This window comes from Dreissena polymorpha, chromosome 5 (assembly GCF_020536995.1).
Source record: "Dreissena polymorpha isolate Duluth1 chromosome 5, UMN_Dpol_1.0, whole genome shotgun sequence".
NCBI classification, from domain to species: Eukaryota; Metazoa; Mollusca; class Bivalvia; order Myida; family Dreissenidae; genus Dreissena; species Dreissena polymorpha.
This window is the reverse complement of record NC_068359.1, coordinates 93,640,671-93,653,370: the sequence shown is the minus strand read 5'-3', so window position 1 is coordinate 93,653,370 and position 12,700 is coordinate 93,640,671. Positions and strand designations below refer to the sequence as shown.

Here is a 12,700-nt window from a genome sequence, read left to right as displayed (position 1 = left end):
GTAGTTGTTCATTACCTCAGACCTCACACCCCCACATGGCTATGCAAGCACAATGTAACAATAACAATCTGAACAAAATCAGGCTGCCATATTAAGAGCCATTAAATGAAGATGGGTTTACTGTTAACACATTGCGTTATTATCAGTTATTATCACAACAAGATGTGTACCACTAAAATTGCCCAGCTCTGATTGACAGACCCTGTGTCAGATTCACATATAATCTACATGCCTTGTGACCAGTTATGAACGTTTATGTGGCAACTAAGGGCTTAATCTGACATGATCTATAACACCTAAAAAATCAGACATTAACTATTAACCCTTTCCCCCATACGAAACAAAGTGAAAATGGCTTTTGCAACCAGCATCAAACCAGAACAGCCTGTGAGTGTAACTCGCAGTCTGTTCAGGTGGTATGCTGTTTGCTGCCCATCAACTGATCTGACGCATTTGTAGTCCCTTAGAAAGTTACATTTAATAAAAAGACCTTTTTTTAAAAACTAGATTCAAGTTTTAAAGGTTTCATTTCCAACCCATAGATACTGATGAGCAGCAAACAGCATAAAACCTGAACTTTCAATTACACATTTTGATTTTGAGATTTGCTTTAATAAAACATTTGTAATTTTTAATGTTTTAAAATTTCTATGTCATTTAAAACAAATTCAACAATTATGGTCGGTGCTACAGTATGATTAATCAAGGCTTCAATGACCATAACAGTTGTCATTCTGAGTAAAGTTCTTTTGCACATATGACAATTCTTTAAACAAGAGCACCGCCTTGCGGGCGCAGACCGCTCATCTATTTTCTTTTTAAAGGTGAAGGGACTCTCATTTTCAATCACAAAGGAGGGAGGGGTGGAGTGAAGAGGGGTGTATAGTGTGGGGGTGTGGAATTTATTACATTATCTTCCAAAAATGCGAAAAAAAAACAACAACAAAAATTCGGGGGGTGGGGGGTGGGTGGGGGTGGGGGTGGGGGGGGGGGAGTGGGGGGGGTATTCTTGGGTGTGATGGTTGGACGTTATTTCAAACATAAAATAATAAAAATAAATATTTGTGTTTTTTAACCGTTTCAAAAAAAAAAAAAAAATTGGGGGGGGGGGGGTGGGGGTGGGGTGGGGGGGGGGTATAGTGTGAGGGTGTGGTGGTTATTTGTGCGATGATCTTTAAAAAAAAAAAAAAAAAAAAAAAATTTAGGGGGGGGGGGGGGGGATTCGGGTGGGGGGAGGGGGGGTGGGGGGGGGGATTCTTGGGTGCGATGGTTGGACGGTATTTCAAACATAAAATAATAAAAATAAATATTTGTGTTTTTTAACCGTTTCTAAAAAAAATTGGGGGTGGGGTGGGGGGGGGGGTATAGTGTGAGGGTGTGGTGGTCATTTGTGAAATGATCTAAAAAAAAAAAAAAAAAAAAAAAAAAAAAAAAAAAAAAATTAGGGGGGGGGGGGGGGCACACGGGATTGTTTGGGTGGAGTCTATTGTGGTATGTCAGGTAAGAATAGTTTTGTCAAAGTATCAATCAAATCTAATCATAAATAAAGAAGTTATGGCAATTTTAGCAAAATTTAATAATTTGACCTTGAGAGTCAAGGTCATTCAAAGGTCAAGGTAAAATTCAACTTGCCAGGTACAGTAACCTCATGATATCATAAAAGTATTTGAAGTTTGAAAGCAATAGCCTTGATACTTAAGAAGTAAAGTGGATCGAAACACAAAATTTAACCATATATTCAAAGTTACTTAGTCAAAAAAGGGCCATAATTCCGTAAAAATGACAACCAGAGTTATGCAACTTGTCCTTTTACTGTACCCTTATGATAGTTTGCGAGTGTTCCAAGTATGAAAGAAATATCTATGATACTTTAGGGGTAAAGTGGACCAAAACACAAAACTTAACAAAATTTTCAATTTCCTAAGTATAAAGGGCCCATAATTCCGTCCAAATGCCAGTCAGAGTTACATAACTTTTCCTGCACAGTCCCCTTATGATAGTTAATAAGTGTTGCAAGTATGAAAGCAATAGCTTTGATACTGTAGGAATAAAGTGGACCTAAACACAAAACTTAACCAAATTTTCAATTTTCTAAGTATAAAAAGGGCACATAATTCTGTCAAAATGCCAGTCAGAGTTACATTACTTTGCCTGCACAGTCCCCTTATGATAGTTAGTAAGTGTTGCAAGTATGAAAGCAATAGCTGTGAAACTTAAGGAATAAAATGGACCTAAACACAAAACTTAACCAAAATTTTCAATTTTCTACGTATAAAAAGGGCACATAATTCTGTCAAAATGCACGCCAGAGTTATCTAACTTTGCCTGCCCAGTCCCCTCATGATAGTAAGTAAGTGTACCAAGTTTGAATGCAATAGCATTGATGCTTTCTGAGAAAAGTGGACCTAAACGCAAAACTTAACCAAAATTTTAAATTTTCTAAGTATTAAAAGGGCACATAATTCTGTTCAAATGCAAGCCAGAGTTATCTAACTTTGCCTGCCCAGTCCCCTCATGATAGTTAGTAAGTGTACCAAGTTTGAATGCAATAGCATTGATACTTTCTGAGAAAAGTGGACCTTAACGCAAAACTTAACCGGACGCCGACGCCAACGCCGACGCAGACGCCGACGCCAAGACGATGACAATAGCTCATAATTTTTTTTTAAAAATAGATGAGCTAAAAATATTATATGTATTTTTAAGACCAAATCATTCAAATTGGCATACACAATAGGAACACAATCTGAGTTCTTAGCTACGCTGTGGCTTATTTGATACATCTTTGTAAAAAATTGGTTCAATAAGTAAAGCTTTTTATTGTTACTTAAACAAAAAAGTGTAAGACAAACTTGACCTCACAATGTCCCAAAAGATTTCAATCAAATGTTTAATCTTCATCAGGAAAGTGTAATGCTTATAAATGCATAATGTGCAAGACTTATGATTCAATAAGCCATTGAACCAAGCATTGACATGAAATGGCTTTCTCCAACTAATTGTACACTAATTGTGGTTTCATTTAATGACTGAAGGGTATAGTATTCTACCAACATTATTTTTCCTTTTTGCCAAGAATGACATATTATAGCACAAACATACATATATATATATTTCCAAAAACGCTTTTTCAGAACATTATGAGAACAAATGCAACAGAACTCATTCTTATGTTTACAAGTCCTCACACTATGCAAAATCATATTTGAACAAATATTATAAATGTTAAGAGGTCAATTGCATCAGGCTGTCACCAAATATACCAATGCTGAATTGCAACTTGAACAATTATTCTTTGTTTATTACATCTAATTAGCCTGTTCCTATAACTGGGCACACTTGAAAGATAATGGCACCCTCTTGAACCATATTAGAACCTCCTCATACCATTAACAGCACCAATGAAACACATTTATATTTTTTAACCATTTACCACTCAGATACGTATTTTCACGCATTTGTTGTCCCTTAGCAAGTTATATTTAATTTAAGACCTTTCTTACTATATGTAAGTTATTAAGACTTCATCTCCAAATCTTAGATACTCAAGAGCAGCAGCAAGCAGCATAAAACCTGAACAGACTGCAAGTTACTCGCAGGCTGTTCTGGTTTTATGCTGTATGCAAAAGCCATTTTCACTTTGGTTCTTATGGGGGAAAAGGGTTAAATTCCTTAACAAAACATTTGTGTCATTTTTGTGAATATCCTTACTAGTTCTATGTTTGTCTATCATTCCCTCACTCTTAATTAATTAACAGATAATTAGTTTAAATATAGGATGCATAATTTTCTGCTATAACCTTGCCAGTCCCAGGACTCACAATGTACAAATTGTAAAAACATTCACTGAGTACATGAAATCAAAGCACTCTCTCCAGAATTATATCTCTGTACTAAAATCTCATACTCTACAAATAACCATGCTCAACAAATAATGCATAATTTCATTTTTTGCTGGGTCGAGAATTCTGCCTATGTCTTGAGATTTCCAATGTCCTGTGGATTCCCATATTTTAATGAATAGAAATATGAACCATATTTCATACTATAATCATACAGACAATCGAGAAGAAATCTGGTTTTCGTAAGTGTACGCTAATTAAAATAATTCTGATAATGAGATAATGGATTGCGCAATCAACTGGTTCAGTCCTCTAGAGGCCAGGATTCCAGGAAATATGCACCAAGAAATCCTGCAACAAGCACAACTTAGGAACATACCAAAGAAACATGTGAAAAACACTCAACTAAAACAGCTAATTTTTGTTGTTTTTATAAATTGAACAAAAATGGAAAGACAGAGAGAAAAGAAGCAAGGTGCTTGCAACCTGCCCCTGTTTGGACCCCCCTAGCTGTTCCTTTGTGGCCAGTGAAAATTATAAGTGTTCATTTGCTTTTAATTAATTATTGTATTTGTGATTTCTAAGTTATACATATGGATGTTAATATAGGAACATATATATATAACTTTATAAGAAGCATTATAAATCAAAAATTTGCAATATAGCAATTTAAAACGTTTTAAACTTTTATGCAGACAATTGTCAAAGACACTTTCAAATATGAAATTAACCAGCTGATAAAACATTGGTCTTCCTTTACTTCACTTTACAAAAATCTGTCCCCCTGAGGAAACTTTGAAGATTTTTGCTTGTTAGACCTTTTTGCTGCCATCCAATTCTGTCATTTAAAATAACAGCATTATTGCATAAGAAACCCACAGGCACATATACTGACGTAACTGCATTGGATTTGTTATGAAAACCTGTCAAAATATAATTACTGAAAGAATCAGTCAAGTTAACATAATCATTTAATGATAACATCCTTATAACAGGAACATGGAGTGGCTTCTTTTTTCCTCTTCAATCCTCTTGGTGCTAGTTTCCTGGCTTGTGAAGTATATAAGCTTCTTTATGGGAAAACTTGGCATTATGTATGGGTACCAGCTTAGCCTGTGCATTCTGCTGTTATGGAATTTGTTTAAAGACAGTAACTTCTTAATAAAAATCCAGTTTGGGTAGAAATTGTTCTCCCTATTAAGCCTGTGTGGACTGAACAGGCTAATCTGTGACGAGGCCTATGGTAATAAACCCCAGCTCAAGTTGCCTCATTAAAGAATGAAGTTTTTATATGGCAACCATGCCTATGACTTAAAGTTATGGGTACATAACTATATTTACAGAACAGGGGATAAATATATCAAATGAAATTGAAGACCATCTAAGTTTTCAATTCAACAATAATATCCTACAATTCATATAATTTTAATATTGAAATGACATGAAACCATAACAATTGAAAGTCAACAACTTTTGAGAAGGTGACCCATCAAAACAGACATATTTACACAAAGCTTTTGGTCATTTAAAGTTTTCAAGAAATAACTAAATAAAAAGCAGAGGAAGAATGCCCTTACATACAACAAATTGTGACCACCAATCAATTTAACTTAATACCTTTGCACTCATTTCAACTGTCATAAGCACATGATCCATAGCTGTACATAATACATTGTTCCAAAGTTATGAATATGTAGAGCTAGTTCTAAATTGTCAAAAGTCATAAACCAAGGCCTTGTTATGCACTAATCCCATGTTTACCTTGCCATGCCATGTGGTTCGAATTGCTGCAAATTCCATGGATACCTGAAGGCCTATTGTCCATATTACAGGCCTTGCTACCTGGAATTACTTGCCCAGATTTTATTATTGTTGGAACAGAGCAAGTTTGGATAACTATTAAGCTTTACCATGGTCATTCCAGTTCTTTCATGTAGTGGTCTCATATTAGGTTTCCAAGGTAATGCAATAATGGCATGAAACAAAATTCATGAACTCTCAAATACTGTACAACAAGGGTCATAATGACTAACTCTGCATAACATTTAACCAACCAATGCGAAAGACACCGGACCTCAGACATTTCCGATGACATGCTGAGGTCCCGAATTAGTCCTGATACTGTCGGTCCTTGTGCCCAATATAAACAAGAGCTGTGTTTGTGAAACACAATGCCCCCTACTGCGCCGCTTTGAAGCCATATATTTGACCTTAGACCTTGAAGGATGACCTTGACTTTTCATCAATCAAAATGTGCAGCTCCATGAGATACACATGCATGCCAAATATCAAGTTGCTATCATCATATTGCAAAAGTTATGACCAAGGTTAAAGTTTTGGGACAGACATACAGACACACACATACAATGACAGACAGACACATACAATGACAGACAGACAGGCCAAAAACAATATACCCCGGATTATTTGATCCGGGGCATAAAAACAATATGTAAAACTTTGTTTTGTTCAAATATAAAACTGCGAATATGTAAAAATATGGGTTGGTTAATGTCCGTTACTTAGACTGTTAAACTTTCAAAATGAAAGTTTGCGATTCTTAGAATCAGTTTAATATTGCGCTTTATTGTATTTACAGGGAGCATCGTTTAACACTGAGTACGTCATAATGGTTAAAATGAAGTTAATAAAAGGTATTTCGTTTTGTTTGGTAAAAGAAGAACAAGGTCTGATAAAATCTGGTGAGGTTCAGTACATTTTAAAATTTATTGGACCTCATGTCCTGTAAGATTTTTGTTCTTTCACATTGGTTGCATTTAACTTCAAAGTCACATCCAATAGTTTCACTGAACTGCTTCTTTTATTTTGGTATAGAAAAAGTCACTGACAATGATTACCGTTTATACCTGACAGTTATGATAATGGTTTGAACATTATCAACACTAAATATTACTTCAATCTGTTTGCATCTTTCCATTAACAAGCATAATTTTCAGAGTTTATCGCAACTCAATAATGACCTATCTTGTTCTTGCAGTAAAATTGCCTAATTGCCTGAAAATGATCACAACCAATCCATGTAATTGGGAGGTCATTCAGAGCCATGCAATCATCTGTTGGTATTAACCCTTTGCATGCTGGGAAATTTGTCATCTGCTAAAATGTCGTCTGCTGAATGTCTAAAATTAGCCATTTCTTCGATTTTTTTCAAAGAATAGTATCAGAATAGCAAACAGTTTGGATCCTAATGAGACGCCACATTTTGTGGCGTCTCATCTGGATCCAAACTGTTTGCAAAGGCCTTCAAAATTCAGTTCCAGCGCTTAAAGGGTTAAAACAAACCCATGGCAACATAATCAGTTATCATGACTGCTATTTTACCTATTTCATATCAAACAGAACAAAAGAGAATGAATATCATGCTAACATCATACATGTCATGTGTCCCATTTCCTCAGGACATTATGGTTTAGGGATGCTTGTTCTTTAAGTTAACTATGACAGTTCAATATCCGTTATGCCTGCCATCACATATCACTTTATTGCCTTATAATAACAACACTATCTAGCAATTACAATTTACAAAAAGATAACCCAATTTTGGCCAGAAAAATGATGACACAGTTTAACTCATTGAATGCATACATGCTATAAAACTATAACTTCAGTGTTAGTGAATTTGGTTGTAAACAGCAATAAGAAGCAAGGCCAAACCATCAAAAACAACAAGTCTTCAATGATTGCAGATGCAAAATGATACAGGTAACTGTCCAAATTTAATTTCAGGGTTTCCTTACTATATGGCAGTGGCACAGGTACTCGGGCACAAACCACAACACAGAACAAGCAGTTTGGGAGGTAACAATACATTATTACATATCTCTATCATCACATCAAAGATGCATAAAACAAGCAAAGCTATGTGTCGGCACCATTATATCCCCTTGTCTAAATCTGTTAAGATTTCTCCCACATGTCAATTAAGCTTCAATATGTAAAAAAATGCCCATGAAATTCACACACTAAGCATGAAAGCAGAATAATCCCTATTCATACATAACGTCAAAGCCATTTTTGAGGGTTTGTACTGGCTTGTACCCAGTTGCCAACTAGAACCATATGTTTATGCCCGCAAATTACTGATACTTGTTTATATTCTCTGCCAGTCTCTGCTGCTCTCTGGTGACAGCGTGGGGATTTCTAGGAATCCAGTCAAGATTCCTCCAGATACCTTGCCTGATAGTTTGTCTGGTTTGAATTTATAGGTAACATTATACTAAATATTGTACTCAAAAAAAAATATCATAGTTGACTCCAAGGCATGTTTTACACTTTTAACTACCCGTATTGTTCTGGTTTTTATCTTTTGGAGATAGGGTTAAGGCATAAATAGGTCACTATAAAAACCCTGAAATTTGGTAAAGTTAGGAACTATGGTAAAAAATTGCACCGAAAAAGGTTACATTCCATTAGAAAACAGCCGGAAGCTGAAGAGCTGTCACCATAGGATGACATATGCCCCCTATAAATGCTTGATAGAAGTAATCAGCTTTTTTCGAAACCTTAACGCAGATTTCGAAAACCAAACGCGGACCCTAAGTTCATTGTCAAGGTCAGAGGGGTCAAAATTTGTGTGCGTATGGAAAGGCCTTGTCCATTTACACATGCATGCCAAATATAAAATTGCTATTATGAGCACTTTTCGAAACCTAAACACAAAGTGTGTCGGACAGACAGACGGACGAACATTCCGATCACTATATGCCCTCCTTCGGGGGCATAAAAAGTTGCAAAAACATTCAATTTTGTTTTGTGTCAAGTCCTTTCATCTGTTTTATTGCATAAATCGATCCTGCTTAGAATGGCCTTTTAAAAAAAGGTATGGTTATGGGGTTCTCTATGTGAAAAATGTTGCATTTATTTTCACTTGTACATTAAATTATATAGGAAAAGTATTAAGTATATTATGACCTTTACCTTTTACCATTGCAATTAGCCAATATGTATCCCCATATTGTTTGTGTGAAGAATGCCATGCATTTACTTTTCAAAGGCGGCAATAACATTAGTTTACATGTTTCATGTACAGCACTATAATTTTCAAAAATGGTATTAAAAACTATAAGCGAAATATAACATGAAGTATCTATGGTGAAGTGGTTAAGGGGACTGCCATGCCAATTGATTCACTCTAAATGAGACAAGATCTGGTTCTCCCAGATAATTTATGATCTTATGATAAAGAATGTTTTTCAAGGCCTTAAGAGTTTGCTGTAGTCAAATTGAAGTAAATTGGTTCAAAAAGTATTCTTACTTCATAAACTCCTGTAGAGACAATATCATCAACATCAGATGGAAGCTGACCAGGGTTGAATTATATTATACTGCACCCAGGGGAGGTCATCTAAAGGCAAGGTGTCAGGGGAAGCAACTTGTCACTAAAATGGGAACACAAATAATCTCAAATATTAAGGTTTGTATAAAAGGTTAAATATTGGTACATTGTAAAGTGCAGCAGTTTTCTGTTATGAAAAACATTAAAATTGTATCTGGTGAATACCAACAAAATAATATCGGGTGTACAATTGGAAATAAAACTAATGAAAGAAAATGCATTACAAAATCAATGTTCTAAGGAAAGGAAAGTATAAAATGAATTAATGATTTCATTTATTATCGTAAAAAACATTAAAACCAAAATGCTCAAACTGGAAAAATATACTTTATTAAAAGCATAAGGCTGGTATAATAAATAACTCTCTGTACTGAAATAAAATAGACTGACCTTCAAACACACAAAACATATCACAACAAATTACTGATGAGCCTAATAAATCACATCTGTTAAGACTTTCACTGGAGAATATAAACACAAACAACCAATCCAAGATATAACACCTATTTGTTGTTAATAGAACAGTAATTACCATGTAATCTCTTATTCCAAGTCAGAACTGTGCTTCTTCCCAATCACATGTGAAATCTCTGACACCCAACAGAAGATAAGACAATTACTTTCATTTGCTTTCTGTTAAACCATCTCCCAGTGATATAATACACGACCATCATGAAGTGCCAATCGCTGAACCTAGCTCAGTGACGGAGCCTACTATAGACACCCACTAAATCCCAGCCAATGATAGAGACTGCTTGAGTGAAATGACAATATTAGGATCTTGGCCACTAAAATAGTGGCTTTTACCAAGCAGATTGGACATTTTGAGAGGGAACCAAACGAACATATTGCCTGTCAAATCTGTTTAATTTAAACTTATGAGAACTATCCACTCTGCTTCTTGCATTGTTTGTATCAGTACTTTTTCAAGTTCAAGCTGCCATATTTTTTACGACAACATTTCATGACAGGCTTTGTATGAAAAGACTGATTTTCTTATTATTCGGGGTACATTTAAGTAGTACCCAAGCAGACAATACCAATCGAGCATTATTAAGTTTTGTTTTTTTTCTGACTGGTTTATTTTCTGAATTATTGTGAAACAGTTAGAGAAGTTAATGCCTTAAATGATTCTTCATTGTATTGATCCCTCCCAGCCTATCAAAACATAAATTATACAACTTCAACACACACATTATGATGCAAATTCACATGAAACGGCTTAAAAGGCCTATGCAGGGCTCAACATTAATGGTTGTCCGATTGCCCTTGGCAAGTAAACGTTGGGACCGGGCAAGTTATTTGATAATCTAGTTGTCTGCCCGGGCAAGTATAAAAAAGAACAAAGAAAAACGTGTGTTTCTGTGGTTAAATAGTACAAATAATCACAAACGATTTGCCAAATACACGAATTTACCTTGGGGATTGTTGTTTGCGGAAGTCCGAACTAACTATGCACTAACTATGCATGGTGCACATGCATTTCCAAACTTATTTTTAGAAACACCGTCAATGGCTTGGGATTCCAAACATCAGATTTCAAATGCTATTGTTTTTATCTTTTTCACTACTATTCAGTTACAAATAACATCGTTGGTGTTTTCAGTCACGAAGAAAAGTACTAAAATTACATAACTATATAAAAACCATGGAAATAGCTTCGGTTTATATATATATATATACATATTATATCATATTTTGCGACATACATTTTCAACAATATTGTGCTTTATTTTAGTGACATTTTTGTTACAGTTCACATGTTGTTTACAGTACTGTTAGCAGACGAGAAATGTCTTGTTTAAGCTTCGGCTTTACAAGTAATTGTAAGTCTGCAAAATCCAATGAAAAATGCACTGAAAAATAATTTGAAAGTGCCAAAAAGTACAATGAAGCGAAAACGTAACTTTTTACCCAAATGGAAAAGTGAGTTTGAATGGTTGAGATATGAAGTTTACAGTTAATGTGATATTTCATGTTTGGGCAATTGGCTTTACGTTCAGGGCAAGTAGAATTTCTAAGTACTTGCCTGGTAGGGCAAGTTGGGATTTCAGGTTAATGTTGAGCCCTGCTTTGTCATATAATTCAAGGACCATTACTTTCAAACTCTAATGGTTGAATAGGCTGATTATCTATCTTGGTAAAGATATTATTTCATATTTGTATGCCCCCGGTAGGATGGTGTATAGCAGTTGAACTGTCTGTCTGTCCGTCAGTCTGTGCGTCCGTCCGAAAACTTTAACATTGCCCATAACTTTTGCCATATTAAAGATAGCAACTTGATATTTGGCATGCATGTGTATCTCATGGAGCTGCACATTTTGAGTGGTGAAAGGTTAAGGTCGTCCTTCAAGGTCAATGGTCAAATACATGGCTTCAAAGCGGCGCAGAAGGGGGCATTGTGTTTCTGACAAACACATCTCTTGTTATTGATCTTCTTCAGTTAAGGTTGGATTAAAACTTTAGGACTAGAACATGCATTAGTCTCAAATGGCCTATATACAAATATATTTCAATTCATAGGAGGAAGACCTACCTCTGTTACCTTTTTCAATTGTACCCACAGTAGGTCAATTTTAATTCGGCTGCTGGCTGCCCCAAGAAATAATTTTGATCCAAACAAACCAGTTCATTGTGGCCAATGATATCTTAATGTGCTATGAAAGACATTTGACACACCTTTCATCTTGAAAGCTCTCCCATTCTGCTCAGCATGAATGGATTGCAGATGGGTTGTTGGGAGGGCTTGCACAAGGCCATTTTCATTGTTTCTAGTCAGCAGTGATGTAACTGATAATATTACCCAGAATCTACAATAGGTAATAGTGAGCCACTAATTACTACAAATGTTCATTAGGATGCATTTACACATGGAGGGGGTAGGGTAATTATATTCGGTTCTGTAAAAATAGCAGATAATCTGCTGACCAATATGCACTGGGTGGGGTAATTATACTGGGTTCTTGCTTGCCCACCATTGAAAAAGATTAAGGTCGTACGATGTAATAAATCTTCATCAAGATATCTGAACTACATAATGCAGACAAAGTATAACACTTATTGGCAAAAATGTGTGATCTGAGCATTATTTTTTTTATAATGTTTCTAATATCAAACAAGGGACAAAATTGTCACAAAACCAGGTTTTCATTGTGAAAAAAAAATCTGATAAAGGGAGAAAACTCAAACTGAACTTTTGAAATGACCAAAAAAAATTAACCCCCTTTGTAAGTTATTTTTTTTTTTTTAATCTATTTTTAGTCGTGGCGACCTTGACATTGGAGATATTGACGTGATTCTTTTGTGGGACACACCGTCCCATGATGGTGAACAAATGTGCCAAATGATTTTAAAATCTCACAATGAATGACATAGTTATGGCCAGGACAAGCTCATTTATGGCCATTTTTGACCTTTGAACTCAAAGTGTGACCTTGACCTTGGAGATATCGACGTAATTATTTCGCGCGACACACCGTCCAATGATGGTGAACAAATGTGC

The 12,700-nt window shown here is 35.4% G+C and overlaps 1 protein-coding gene across 4 annotated transcripts in view; it reads right to left on the bottom strand.

Annotated features, from left to right (window-relative positions):
- Positions 1 to 12,700, bottom strand: part of LOC127832136 (poly(rC)-binding protein 3-like) — a 183,756-nt gene that overhangs the window by 49,934 nt on the left and 121,122 nt on the right. For 2 of the 4 annotated variants that reach the window (XM_052357377.1, XM_052357375.1), the window contains one exon: positions 9,118 to 9,241. The exons of 1 other annotated variant lie outside the window; for it this stretch is intronic. The gene's annotated coding sequence lies outside the window, so the exon portion shown is untranslated. Of the gene's footprint in view, positions 1 to 9,117; positions 9,242 to 9,730; positions 9,886 to 12,700 lie in introns of those variants that run through there. One more of the 4 variants, XM_052357380.1, reaches the window with a different exon arrangement.